This window comes from Cryptomeria japonica, chromosome 4 (assembly GCF_030272615.1).
Source record: "Cryptomeria japonica chromosome 4, Sugi_1.0, whole genome shotgun sequence".
In the NCBI taxonomy this organism is placed as follows: Eukaryota; Viridiplantae; Streptophyta; class Pinopsida; order Cupressales; family Cupressaceae; genus Cryptomeria; species Cryptomeria japonica.
In genome coordinates this window covers 283,896,739-283,912,320 of record NC_081408.1, presented here as the reverse complement: position 1 = coordinate 283,912,320, position 15,582 = coordinate 283,896,739, and positions in this window count along the sequence as shown.

Sequence of the window (15,582 nt, the reverse complement as noted above, 5' to 3'; positions counted from 1 at the left end):
TTCACCTTGGGCGAATTTTGAGCTGGCCATAATGTTAGGAAGGTGGACTTCTCTGGACTCCCTCTCCATCACCTTGGGCGGACTTTTTATCTCTCCTTCATGATGAACTTTGAGAGACTTGTGCATATTGAGGGCATAGTTTTGAGAGTTTCCATCATAGGCAGACTTTTTGCAACCAAGAGTAGGGTGGAGTTTTGGCTCATGTTCCAAGGTGGACTTTGGTGAATATAACACCATTTATTTTTCTTGGATGGCAAAATTTTTCATGTTCACGACCTTGGTGGACTTTGACGAGACTTCATCAAGGCAGACTTTTTAAGTTAATGACCTTGCCTTCTTCTTTGGTCGACTTTTCTCTTCCTAGGCACCAAGGAGGGTGGAGTTTTGGAGTTCATGACTTTGCATGGGTGGAGTTTGAGCTGGCCATGATGTTAGGAGGGTAGACTTTTCCCATCTCAAGCAGCACATATCAAGGTGGACTTTGAGAGACTTGGGCACCTTCTTCATCATGGGCAGTTTTTTGATCTTTCCTTAGGGAAGACTTTTTGAACTTCCTATCATAACATTCACCATCACACATTGATTACCCAAACTTAGAGAAAAGACTTGAAAAACTTGAAAATTTGATAATTTCACCAATTTTTGCCAGATTAGAATGATATTTGAAATCCAAACTCAGGTAAATCATCTGAAGCATCATGACCCCTAAAATGTAGGAACTTATCTTTTTGGGTCAAAACTTGGAAATCTTTAATCACGATCGATGCAGGTCGATGGTACTAGTGCAAACCCTAGGTCCCCACTTTGAAAAAGCAAAAAGAAGAGATCCCTAAAAATAGGGAAAACTTTCTAAAAATAGCCATACCAAAGATCGGGCTAAAAATGCCAAGAATGAAACTTCTAAAAAATAGGGAAAAGCAAAAAGCAAACTTCCTAAAAATAAAAAGTTGTTCAAATTCATTCAAATCAATTCTGTTATTCATCTTTTGGCCTTTCTAGGCACTTTGACGGTCTATGGATTCTGCTATCACTTGGCTTGCAAAAACTAACTTCCAATCCTTAGGACTCAAACCATTCAAAACTTGACAGAACCAAGCAGAATTGAAGCGGAAGGCCACGAGGCACTAACATAAACCTAGAAAGTAGGAAAGGAGAGGGTCCTCATCATCAATGGAGTGATGTGTGAAATTGGTCACAACAATACCTACAACAAAAAAATTCTCTATAACTTTTGATTTTCCATCCCTGTACAATTGTCATATTCATTTTTCTAAAAAAGTTAAAGAATGTAAATCTGTATACTTAGTTATCAAGAAAAGATTTGCAAGAAAAGAGTAGAAGTTGGTTGCTATAAATGGTTAGTTTGTAAATGACCATTCTCACATCGAATCGCACTTATCAAGTTTGTTGATTTTTGTGTGCATATCAACTCTATTTTCTAAGTCTTTGGATCGCTTTATTTTGTCTGTATAGAAAGATGAGAGAGGAATTTTTAAATTCACTCATTTTTTGAAAATCGCATTTTTTGGAGAAGCTGTTGTAAGAAAAATTTAGAAGATGGGCATTTAGAAGTTAACTGGGGAGGCAAATACACTACTAGATTTCAGCGATGATTTCTTGTGGTTAAAGAATAATCTCACATATATAAGGAGTTTTATGCAAGATGTTGATCAGCAGTCTCCAGATAAGGAGGGTGTAAAGCAATGGCTGGAGAAAATTCACATTATTTCCTTGCTTGCAGAAGAAATCTGTGAGGATACACTGTAGAATCTATGTATGTAAAATATGTTCAAACTTGTAGACTGAGTTATAATCAATGGATTTTTCGCTATAGGATATGGCGGAAAATCAAGGACATCAAGAAGTGCATGAGATCTATTATTGAAGACGTTAACAAGCTGAAGCTATTGCGTGATGTTTGTTCTGCAAGTGAAGAAATCTTATCTTCTGCCTAACTCACCCGTAGTGGGAATACAGTCAAAATTTGATGACATGCTCAGATTGTTGGACAACAATGCCTCCCCAATTATTGAGGTGGTTGTGATGGGGGGCATAAGCAAGTCCTATCTTCTTCAACATGTTTACAACAAGGTAAAAGAAAGGTACCATAAATCCATATGGCTTTAAATTTCTCAGTCTTATTCTATTTTCACATTGAAGTGCAACATAGCTTCCCACATAGGTCTAGCACAACAAATTAAAGAGAGGGAATATCTAAAAGGAAAGAGATATCTTGTGGTGTTAGATGATGTGTGGGAAGAAAGGGAAGGTTTATTATGTAAGCTTGGCCTCTTAATTGGAGACAATGGGCATTGCAAAATTCTGGTTAGCACAAGAATCGAAGAGGTTTGTATGATTCTAAATGCTCATATTTACGAGATGCAATGTTTGTCAGAGAAAGAGAGTTAGAGTTTGTTTTGTTTCTATGCGTTTAAGGAAAAGAAAGTGCCAAATCATCATCTCAAAGAAGTGGGTTGTGCCATTTTAAAGTAATGTGGGAATTTGCCGCTAGCTATCAAAATGGTAGTTGCATATCTGCCAAAGATCACAATGGCAAGGGACAGGGAGCCTAAGCTCCATCAGCTTAAAGAGGCACTTAATGTAGATTTAAAATCAAACACAAATCATAACTTCAATTTAATACATAGAAAAAAATTTACTCATTCAAAATCTATTACATCATTATTTTCCTCTAAATAGAGGTTACATTTTGATCTACCTTTAAACAACACATGAAGGCAGTATTTTATAGAGGTTGTAGCCTCTATAAACATAACAGTTCACTACATCACCAATAAAGAAACATCCAAAACACATCACCAATAAAGAAACTTCCAAAACACATCACCAATAAAGAAACTTCCAAAACATGAAGTTGTCATCTATTAATATTTGCCAAAACCACTAAAAATCTAATTTAAAAATCTATATCTAGAAACCGGAATTGCATTCTTGGCATTACTAATTCCATTTTCAGTTGCACACTTCCATCACTATCCAACATACTCTGCATTGATGCTTAGCAGATTCACAAATATAATCTTTGCAACATACTATGTAGAATTGTCATCAAACTATTGCAGCAGGTATTATAGACCAACAATGTACAGTTCTTATAGAAGTGCCAATTTCTCTTCTACATGAGAGATCACAAGGTTTTCCCCTCCTTTATCTAACAAGGGGAAAATCCAAGTCACTTCATCTCCGCAGACTTAGTCTTGCTATCTATCATTCCACACTGTCGAAGGATCTATATGCCACTGTTAAACAAAAATAGGCTTGAATATCAACTTGACAACCATTTCTTTCTTTCTTACCATTAATTTTCTGAAACGTTCTCATCTCATCTCATGTTGCATTCAAAAGGAAAGAGGAATCCTAAATTGTATCAAGATCTTTCACCCTTCAATTATAAGTGTGTGCAAATTCCTTCATTCCTGACTCATAAGACCATTATGACTCTTTGGTTCCATCATGGCAAGTTGCATAGTTTAAGTGCTTTGCCTTAACTCCAAAAGAATCCTGGGATAGAGCCTCACTGCTAGCAGACATCCATAGATCAGGCGAGGTTATATCTATAATCTCACAAAGATTTCTCTACTTTCGGTGATTTATGTTTTGATTTAGGGTGTACACCTATAGATATTTCCGCACACCCAAAAGCCAAGTATTTTATTTTATTTATTTTCTTTCTTTTATTCTTTCTTGATATTCTTTTTCTTTTGACATATTTCCACACTTTGGCTCATAAGAAATGAAGTTCACCATGGGCTTGAGCATTATAGTGGAGCTGAAGTAAGACTTTTGATGAATTTATTTGTGTTTTCTTGCCATAACTTTAATTTGGGAAACCAAAATGGCTCAAAGAATTCTTTAAGTGTATAAGATATAATGATTGAAAGACTCAGTGTCGAGATACAATTGATGATTCCCTTTCTAGTCAAGTGCTCATCCTAACTCTAAGATACTTAAGAAACAATTAATCCAAAATCCACAAGCTCTCCACAAATATTTACCAAAGGAATACCCCAAACATAACTTAGCGGGGTCAAACTAGAGTGTGTGTGTTTAAGAAACATTACCCTTTCGCTAATGGAAATCCTCTCTTATTACTAAACTAAAGCATGCGGAAGTAGGTGAAATAAAAAATTACTAAGCTAACAAAATCAAAATACTCTAAGAAAGAAAAGACAACCAAAGAAGAACTACTCTAACTATGTACAAACAAGTTCCACCACGGAACTCAGGGCATGAAGTAATGTTTCAGAAATTGCCTGTTAACGAGCAGAGGAATGTCATCACCTATCAATGTCTTCAATTTGAAAGCATTATCTCCTAGTATCTTGAAAATATGGTATGGTCATTTTCATAAACAATTAAACTTATCATGATCTCCTTTTCGCTTATGGGCTTTATCCCAATAAAGGACCAGATCTGAGATTTTGAATGCCTTTGTGGTAGCTCGTCTATCAAACCATCATTTCACTGTCCCTTGATATTTGGCAAACTTCTATTGGGGTTGATCTCTTTGTTCTTCGAATAACAACAATTGAGAGAAGCGAATTCAGACTCTCTCTTCTGGATCCAAAAATTCTTGCATAAATTTTAGAGTCAGAATTCTCAGTTGGATAGGGAAAACTTGATCCTTTCCATAGACTAAATGATATGAGGAAGTTGCCAAAGATTTCTTGGCTCTTTTTCTATCTACCCATAGCGCAAATATCAATTGATTGTGCCAATATTTTGGGTTTTTCATGAGTAGCTTCTTGATTACATTGAGCAAACTTTTGTTTGTTGATTCTACCAATACATTGCCTTGGGGGTAATAATTTGATGAAAACTTTAAAGTGATGCCATAGTCGAATGCCCAATTAGAAAATATTAGGGAAGTGAAGGCAAAACCATTATCACATACTAAATCATGATGGCATCCGAATACAGTGATAATGTGCTCTTCAAGGAACTTAATCACTGCATCTGCTATACAATTATTTAATGCTTGAGCTTCATACCATTTGGTTTAATAATCAGTTGTTGTCAAAATGTATTTGTGATGTGGTGCCGATAGTAGATTTATTGCTCCAATAAAATCAAGTCCCCACATAGAAAATGGTTTTACTTATGTGATTGGTTGCAGTGGCATTGAAGGGTTCTTTTCTCTATTGGTGACAACCTAACAAATGTGGCATGTCTTTACATGTTAGTAATCATTCTTGAAAATAGTATGCCAATAATATCATGCCCTTAGGATCTAGAAAGAAGTTTCTTGACCTCCTCCGTAACCCGTTCCAAATCTGGAATGGAAATGTTTTATTATTCTTTTAGCTTCATCATGTCCCACACATTGAAGGTATATATCTTCATGATTCTTTCTGTAGAGTACTGATCCTTGAAGAATGTAGAATTGAAACTTGAGTCTAAAGGCTTGTTTCTATGTTCAGTTCATGGAAGCGAGTATCTATGATCTACCAAATATGACATTATATCATAGTGTCATTCCTCCTAGGAAACATCAATCAAAACATATGCTTGTTGCACTTGTCTAGGTCCCTCAGCGGCCATAGTTTGTGTTATGGCTTGTCCTTGGACTAGTTTCATTGGTTGCAACTCAATATCATATTGTTGGATACTGGTGACCCACTTTCCTCATCTTTCCCCTAGCTCATTTTGGATTAGGAGTATCTTAACAGCATCATCAGGAACAATGGAAAAGATTTTTCTTCTTAAAATATAGTGCCTAGACTTGTTAATGGCCTTCACTAATGCATAATCCTACTTTTCAACACGGTTATACCTTAGCTCTGCATCTTTAAGGGGTGAGCTCACGAAATCTATAGGATGCTCTTCTTTTTCCTCCATCTGTTGTGTGTGTATTGTAGCACATGATACTTGGATGCAAAAGAATACAAGTAAAATGGTTTGGTCTAGTCCAGACTAACTAAAATAGGAGCATCACCTATAGGTTGCTTGATTTATTCAAATGATCTCCATGATTGTGGTGTCCATTCCATCTTAGCACCCTTTTTCAACATTTCATTTAAGGGTTTAACTATCTCAGTGAAACCGCTGCTAAACTTTCTAACAAAATTAATCTTCCCAAAGAAAGACCTCAACTCATTTTGACTAGATAGAAGATTGATCTTTGAAATAGTCTCAATACACTTAGGATCAATTAATTTACCCTTCTCTGTGATTAGATGTCCTAACAACTTGCTTTCAGTGACCCCGAATATGCACTTCTTTTGATTTAAGGAAATCCCATACCTTTGACACCTCTAGAATATCTTTCTTAGGTCTTTTACATGCTTCTCCCTTTCTTTTGAGAATATCTTAAGATCATCCATGTAGATGATTATATACCTCCCAATCATCTCTCTGAAGGCAATATCCACGACCCTCTAAAATGTGGCTCATGTGTTGATTAACCCAAAGGGAATCCTTTTGTAGGCAAATGTTCCCTATTTTGTTGTGAATGCAGTCTTCAGCTTGTCTTTATATTCAACAAGTACCTTATTATATCCTGAGTATCTGTCCAAAAAGGACATCATCAATGACCCATTCACAATTTGTAAAACTTCATCAAGGGATGGAAGGGGGTAATTATCCTTTTTTGAGGCTTTTTTCAAATTCTGGAAATCAACACATAATCTGATTTGTCCATTCTTCTTTTTGACTGGGACCAAGTTGGCGACCCATGTTGAATGGCACATTGGGAATATGATTCATGCTGCTAATAATTTTTTTACTTCTTGGTATATGAGAGGCTCCAATAGTGGGTTAGTTGGCCTCTGGCGTTGCCTGAAAGGTTTACTATCTTATTTGAGAGGAATTGTGTGTGTGATGATAGAAGTATCATAGGTTCTAAAGTCTTCATAGCTCCATGCTATTACATCAACATACTCTTGTAAAGCTTGAATTATTCCAGCTTTTTCTTCTGGCGTACAAACATTGCCTATGTACACATTTCTAACATCGTCTCTGGTTCCCATATTGACTTTCTCATAGTGGTCACCATCAGTCTTTTAACTCTTTATTTTATTGATTTGGTCCTGATCAAACATTCTCTCTAACTGTATCATTCCTCTGAGGATGAAGTTTGTTTTTAGATTTAGGATCCCATCATCATCCAATTCTGCTTCTTCCTCTGTCTCTTCATCATCAATCATTTTCGTTGCAAATACATCTGAGCTTCTCAAAAATTTATGAATTTGATAATCATCCTCAAACACTTGGAAATTCATGATATTATATGAGATTGAAGGGTTTAGCAACAGTTCTATAGAGAGATGATCCATGTTCTCTATGGCAAGAGGCTCAAGTGAACTTGTTGCTTAAGATAAAGTATTGGCAAGTTGATTATCTACTCACTATACTGACAAAATGTTGAAAGCATCAAAGATCTCAAAGAGATCCCAGATCCTATTATAGGAATGAGATAGTCTCTTATCATGGAAAACATATTTCTTTCTCACTTGCTTTACTACTATCTCTGAATCTCCAAAGGCATGTACAATTTTAGCCCCTTTACTTATAGCAAACAACAACCTATGCACTAGTGATTCATACTCAGCTACATTATTTGTATAGGGGAATTGGAGTCTGTTGGCTACAAGAAACATCTTGTAAAGATGTAATTTATTCTAAATTCAATAATAAAATGAAACGCTCTTTATTCTTAAATAAACTCATAATTCTTCTAATAATTCTATTTCTTACACTTTTCCATGGGTGAACTCACAAATCTAGTTCCCACCTTTGCCAACGAAGGACATTAGCGAAAGTGGAAAAATTTTCTTACGGGGGGTTCGAGCGAAGTGGGGGTGTTCGAACAGAATACCCTTTGGGGTTCGAAGACCCCACTTTGCTCGAACCCCATCTTTCGAGCGAAGAACCTTTAATGCCCATTTATGTCAATTTTCAATTATAGTGCGGGGGTTCGATCGAACCCCCCTTCATTTGAATCCCCCTAAAAATGGGGGGTTCGGTCGAACCCCCCTTCATTTGAACCCCTTTTTTAACACTTCTTTGAAGATTTCTACATTTTTTTGCAGATTTTTGGCGTTGAAACCTCTAGTTGAAGGCTCAAATGGAATGATCTTGACAACCCAAAATGTAGTATTATAGTCCTCAAAGCAAGCTTTCCAATGAATATAATTTTATTACATATTGAGTTTATTATGAACTTGTTTTTTTAATTTTACCAAATATAGGTTTTTCACCGAACATGAACTTCTTTGTTCAACGCATTGGGAAAAATAGGAAACTAATTCAAAAATATTCTATAAAATATCTCAGCCCAGGGGATTGATGTCTTCTTTCTAACAAAAAAAACAAAATTGAATTTTGATATATATAGAATAAATTAATGTGTTCAAGCGTAAACCTATGTCTAAATTATGACTAGTCAGACTTCAAAACTTAATAAAATGAAAAATATTGAACATATCACTATCAAACCAACAACAAGCCTTGGATATTGATGTTACAAACCAAAATTCAAAATAATTGAGTTTTTATCATTTATAGAAAAAAAATTATGCGTTTTGGGAGGCACATCACTCTTAAAAAATGTAGTTTGTTGTAAAAAACTACTTTTCAAGGGAGATGGAAATTTTTTTAAAAAATCCTTCAAAAAAATTTGAAAAAAATATATATAGAATCTACAGACAAAATTCTACAAATCACTAATTTACATCATCTTCAAATTCTTAATAGTTTAAAAGTTATAGTTGTTGGAAGTTGAAGATTATTTTAAAATTGTTCATCTTAGTGTCAAAAGTGGCAAAAAAGTGGGAACCATTATTGTGAGTTCACACCCATCCTAATCTCTATTTGATGATTCCAATGATATCATAATAAACATGAGATTTCTATAAATAGGTAAATAATTTTCATAACATAGCAAAATTGTAGAAGTAGCTTAATCTTATCTTCATACAATACTTAGTCTTTTCTAATACCTTAAGTTTAAATAACAAAACATAATAAAAAGGAAGAGATGCATCCTTTGATCTGCAATCCAAGCTATCTTCAATATAATCTTTATAATGAAGACAAGAACAAGATTCAGGTGATTTTTCCACCCAACCTTGAAGTTTACACTTCCCCAGAATTCTTGGTCAATCAAGAATACCCGACCCGGCACGAATTTCTTAGCAAAATGAATTCAATAGACAAGATGGAATCTAGTTGATTCCTAGAATGATACATGCATTTTCAATTTTCTAATGCAATAAAGAAACAAGCACGATCAATCAAGGATATGGTAGAGTTGATAAATAAATAAATCCATCTATTTCAATGGTCAATTGGTTACTCAGCTGAGTATAATGCCATGTATAGAAATAAAATATAATTTGCATAAAAAGAAAACTCTCTCTCTATAACCCACATTCGGCACCCATCCTAGAAGATAACTTTCCACAAACACAAGCCTATCTAGCTTTGTTCATATGAATCTAGAATAAATATATATAGAAGATAATCTTTCATTTTTTAATTCTAGCTTCCTATTTCTCGCATAATAAAAATACAATGTTAAAGAAGATAATATTTCGTTGAATAGAAATAGAAATAATCAATCTTTCATGAATAAACAAATATATATCTGAAAAGAGATAGTCTTTCACTTCTATTTTGAAAAGTAAATCAAAGGCAAGTATTAAAATAAGAAGGTGTATCTCATGTATGTATTTTTACATATCAACGAATAAAATATGAGTACACATTCTAAAATTCAAATAGTATACTTCTACATTAACTAACTCTTTGTTTTCTATGGTTCACGTGTTTTGATTATATAGTTTCTATGTTTTCCACATAAATTAGACAATAAAACTATCTTCATAATGTATCTACATCTATATGACTTTCCAAGATTGCATTTTGAATCAAACCATCATGATTTTACATGCAGAAATGTAATCTATAACTTTAACTCTTTTCTACATTATCATTCTAAATCTAAATATTCTCAAAACAAATCTAACTCTATTCTTTCACATTGATACCATAAAAGATTACTCGAATAAGTTCCTACCTATGAATTTCGAAGACAAATATGAGATGACTGATGCTAATTCTCCTTTCCAATTCTTCTGACTGTGTTACTTTCCTTTACTTTCTTCTTGACTTTCCCAATATTCTTCTTTCTCTATGTTTCCCAGTCTGTCGTTGTGTGTGTTTTACAAAAATCACAGTCTTATTTATGCGAAACGCAAGCTATTTTGTCTCCTATCTTTTTGGCTGACAAACTATATTGTTAAGGTTTCTTACGCAAACTCATAGCATCTCTAAACAGTCAACTTAGCCATGAGGGGCTTATTTCAACCGAAATTTTCATGTACCTCCTCACATACAGTGGTGTATTATATACAGAGTATTTAAGTTAAACTAAACTCCACGTTGTGCTTTATTCCTTGGAGAGTCTATGATTATTTAAAACACTACAAGTCTGTTCATTGCAAGGTAGATATTATAATTGACTCCTTGTTAACTCATAGCTTTCTATGGGTCACAATATCGTTTCCTTAGCAAGTAGTTTCCAATTCATAGTGGAATTAACTTCATGCCAAATCAAATTCTTTTGTCAACTCTATTTAACATGCAATAAGCTTGCCACATAATACTTGACTGCAATTCAATTGTAACAACTATGCTTTGCATTCATCATTTGATGACAATGATGCATTATATATATATATATATATATATATATATATATAGATATCCATATATATACATATACATATATATATATATATACATAAACACACACACACACACACACACACACACACACACATATATGTATATATACTATTTTTGTAACACAAGAGTGAACACATAAGTAGGATAGATCATCAATTTCACGTATCTACATACAAAGAATGTATAAATCTATGATCAATATCCATAGTTAATCTTCTTTTAACAAAAAATCTTTCTTTGAATAAAGTATCTCATTTGCAAGCACTCATGCAAGTCAAATTTTAAATCAATCACAAGATCAAATCATACAACCATCATATATAAATTATAAGTTCTAATAGTGGTGTGTGAAATTCCATCTATTCTAGCAAATTCTATGAGCTAAGACTACTCTACCTAAACCATGTTCTCGCCTTCATTCGTGTTTACCTGTTCCTGTACTCATTTGCACTCAATAGATCATTAGAGATGATGATCCCAATTTATAATATAAATAACACTGCTCATTCAATTTCATTTACATAAGTAAAGTAATGTAAATCATTTCATTGCATTTAAATTAATATTTCATTATCATCTTATTTTACTAAAAATTTCATTTCTATTTCAATTTCATTGCATAAACGAAAAGTAAATATTATTTTTCCAATAAAATAATTATTGGTAAATATGATTCATGACATCCTTCCCCACTTGAAAGTCTTTCCCCACTTGAAAGAGACATTGACCCGATGTCTTATTATCTATCAATAAGCACATAGTATCTCAACATCATAAACTATTAACCATATATCATAGTCTTAATATATATACAATAACAATAGCATACATGCTATCCATGTTCACAACATGTAAATCAAATCAAAGTATCAAGGTATCTCATGTAATAAGAAAATACTTTTCTAAGAAAGCAAATGAGTAAAATGACGGTCAATCATCTCAGCATCCTCCCATGTAGCACTATCCTCATAATATTGGTCCCACTGGACCTTATATTAAGTGAAATCTCTACTACATATCTTCATGCTATGTTGATCTAGGATTTGGATAGGATCCACTAGCACCACCCCTAGATCCTATACCTGTAAATATCGCCAATCAAGAATATGAGATGTGATGAATACTAATAGGGGGGGGTGAATTAGTATACCAAAATTTACTATACTTAAACACTTTAATAGTCTAGCAGTAAACCGGTAACATAGTTTCACAAACAAACCGGTTAACACACATGGAAACCAAATAGAAAATAAGGCATTCACCCATAGAAGCACAATCACCATAACACAAGAGATTTTGATGTGGAAACCCAAATGGGAAAAACCATGGTGAGATGAAACTCACAAGTAACTTCCTGCAGAATAGTAACCAGACCGGTTAAGGTGTAGTACCCCTACTCTTTTGGACTCATATTTTATTCTTGTTGTTTTTAGTGGATACATTACCGTGTTTTGTTATTTAGACTTATATGACATTATTTCATGCTTTATATGGATATGAGATGCATAATTTATTTGCAGTATTTCAGTACTTATGATTTATGGCATTTTATAAGTTATTGCTATGTACTGACACTTTACTTTAACTATGCAATATCGAATTATATGTTGTGTGTCTATGAGTGTATTGGATGCAAGGGGATGATTTTCCTTCACTCATTTTGGTGAGATAGGGAATGTCGTGATTCTCCTTCATTGGTGTGTATGTAGTATTTTCTGTATTGTATATATGCATATGTGGTTTGGTGATGCAGGATATTGCAGGTACAAGTACCAGGTAGGTATGGGGTATCGTCTCCACCTGGCTTCATAGGTCTGAGCATGCCTTATATTTTCTGATGGAAGTGGAGGAGATATTAGTTGACCCTATTTTATTCAGTTACACTCATGTGAGTGTCGCCAATTGGTCGTCCGGTCAGTTTGTTCGGCCTCCGTATTTTGTTGTTTGATCTTTTATGAGTTTTTGCTTGAGTTTTACTTAGTTTGTGTGTTTAATGATTTTAATTATTGCATGTTATGTTTCATTTGTCTATGAAGGGTGAAAAATTGTTAATAATGTGAATTAAGTAGTGACTCTATGATTTAACACCCTTCATGTAGGTAATTAGGAGTCATGTTCAATTATGATTATTTTAATAGGATTATTTGGAAGTGAATAAATTAGAGTTTACAATATAATGTACCATTTATCTATAGAATGATTGATTGTTAATTAATTGTTTTGTTATACTAATGCAAGTTAAATACATTTGGTAGTTAAATAATTGTGAAATTTGTTTATGTCAGGAAATTTGTTTATGCCTACGTAATCATTTGAGATTAAAATAAGTGTATATATATATATATGAATCGACCATATACAAATATATATACATATGTAATTATGATATATAAAAACACATTTTTTTTTAAATTATAAATATTGTTTTAATGGAAAACCAAAATATATATTTACATATATATTTAGTTTGTTAAATGAAGATTAATGTTTAAAAATATATATTAGTGAAGGAGTCATTAATTATATATATTAAAAATATAATTAAAAAAAAGTTAAAATTAAAAATAAATTAAAAACTAAAAATTAGTGATAAAGAGAAGGTGGTAGGTTAGTAAGTTTGTTTTAAAAAAAGAAACTATTAACTAGGATGCCTGATAGTAATATCGATCACCCCCCCCTTTTAAAAGGGAGGGGTTGGTATTACCCCCGACCACCCCTTTCCCTTTTAATATTTCATACACCACGTTCCAACCGAATGCGGTGGGAGTTAAACACTGACCTACCCTCCTCCCTTGCGATGAAACATACTCCATGATGCAATAGTCATCGACCACTCCTACCCAATGCATAAACCACATGCAAGATACATAAACCGCCAATCGAGGATTGGTCAACAGTTAACGTGGAGACCATGAGAAGATCTGGCAGCGTGGGCAATGATCTCGCCCATGATAACTTCCTCCTTCCATGCAGATTTATATCGATTGGTAGTTCCACGGTAGTAACATAGAAGAAGTCCACAACCCTTGGTTTATAACTGCAGAGGGAAATAAGTTAGTAGCCACATGTGCCATGGATTTAGGAAAACCAATGATAGGGAGAGATGCATAGTCGACTCATGCACTCTGAACTGTAGTAACTTGTTAGACGTGTAAACTAAAGTATAGGATAAACAATTAGAATAATTAAGTCTTGAGATAAAGTCAAGTTGAAAGCTCAATGTATTTCATAGAAGGCTCCTCATCTGTCACAATCATCGAGCCTATGAATGGGGAGAAATCATAGGAAATTTTAGGATAAATAGAGGTTGGAGAAAGGTAGAGAGTACTCATTCATTTGGTAAGCAAAGAAGGACGATAGATACGTGAAGAGAAGAATGGGCTAAGGGAGAAGAATAGAGAAGATACTTTTAAAGTATCGAAGATAGGATAGCTAATTTGATGTTAGCAGATTAGAGGATAGATTGGATTGAGTTTGGCAAGTGAGGCATAGTGCTATTTGGCAGAAAAGCATCAAAGTCTTACAAATCAGTCAAGCTCACAAGAGGTCAGAATTTATTTTAGTTTTGGGTTATTGTTTATGTAAGTTTTGGTTGTAGTTATGATTATTAATATGATCTTTCTTATATCATTTTTTATTGAAAAGTATTATTATTAGTTTGGAAGAGATGAATGAAAAATCATTGAGTAATAGATGTAATTAAGTTAATTGCTATAATAGTCTAAATGATTGGTTATATAGCTATTTAAGAACATATTGCACACCTTTTGTTATATGAAAGAAATTTCTTGCTCATGTTTTTAAAACCTAGGTTTTAGGACTTATTAGTCACTTCTCTAAATGAGTTTGAAGATTATTAGCTTTCTATTATAAGTTGAGTTAAATACTATGTCTTTCTTGTAATATTCCTAGGTTGATATAAATATATTTATTTTGACCCTAACTTATGGTATAATCTTGAATAACGAGGATTTGAAAATTATCTAGGTTGCCATAATATAATATTGTTTCCCTATAGTAGTTAATAAGAGTATTTGATCTCTTAATCATATTATAAGATTAGTTGTTAGGAATCCTGATAGAAGTTGCGGAAGACATTATGTTTCTTTTCGCTAAGAAATATCGACATTTCTTAAGGTTTTAAATTTTGAGTTTATACCGTCTAAGTTTTGCATATTTCTATGTGTCCCGGATTAAATTACCTATTTTCTCTTCAAAATGGCAATGTTAATTATTCATATTAATATAGTTGTAAATTATTACTGCAAGTTATTTATGCATTTGGATGTTTTATGAAAAGATTGCCTGTATTAGGATCTTGTTTAAAAGGTGTTTGCAGCCAAGTCTAAATTTCGTCGTATTTCAGGTTAAGTTGTCATTGTGTCCTATGTTTCTTGGATAGGAATAGATGTATAACCTTATTGATATGAGCCATCATGTTTTTTGGTCAATCTTTGGTTAGTGAAGTTTATTCCTTTCACCTATGGTTTGTTCAGGATTAGGTATGGCTATCCATGTTGCCATAGAGTTCTCATAGAGAGACCTTTCCTGTAGTGTCCTATGTGATAGAGTGGCTTCCAAGCGGGGGTCGTGCCTGAAGTGGATGACAAGATAACCCATCGAAAGTCAGTTAAAAAGTGATAACCTAAAAATTGATATGGGTCGGTTAAATATTAATTAAGATAATGTGCCTCGTGCATAGGTGTAGTGCTTGTACAGGGCTCATAATATTACGAGAAGGCCTGGAATAGCAAACTTACCACCTTGTCTTCATGAAAGGATTCGTAGGGTCTGCATGAGACTTAATTGGAGCCAAAAGTTGAGAGAGGTTACCAGGATAGAGAGTTGGGACCTAGGAGGCTATACCATGGT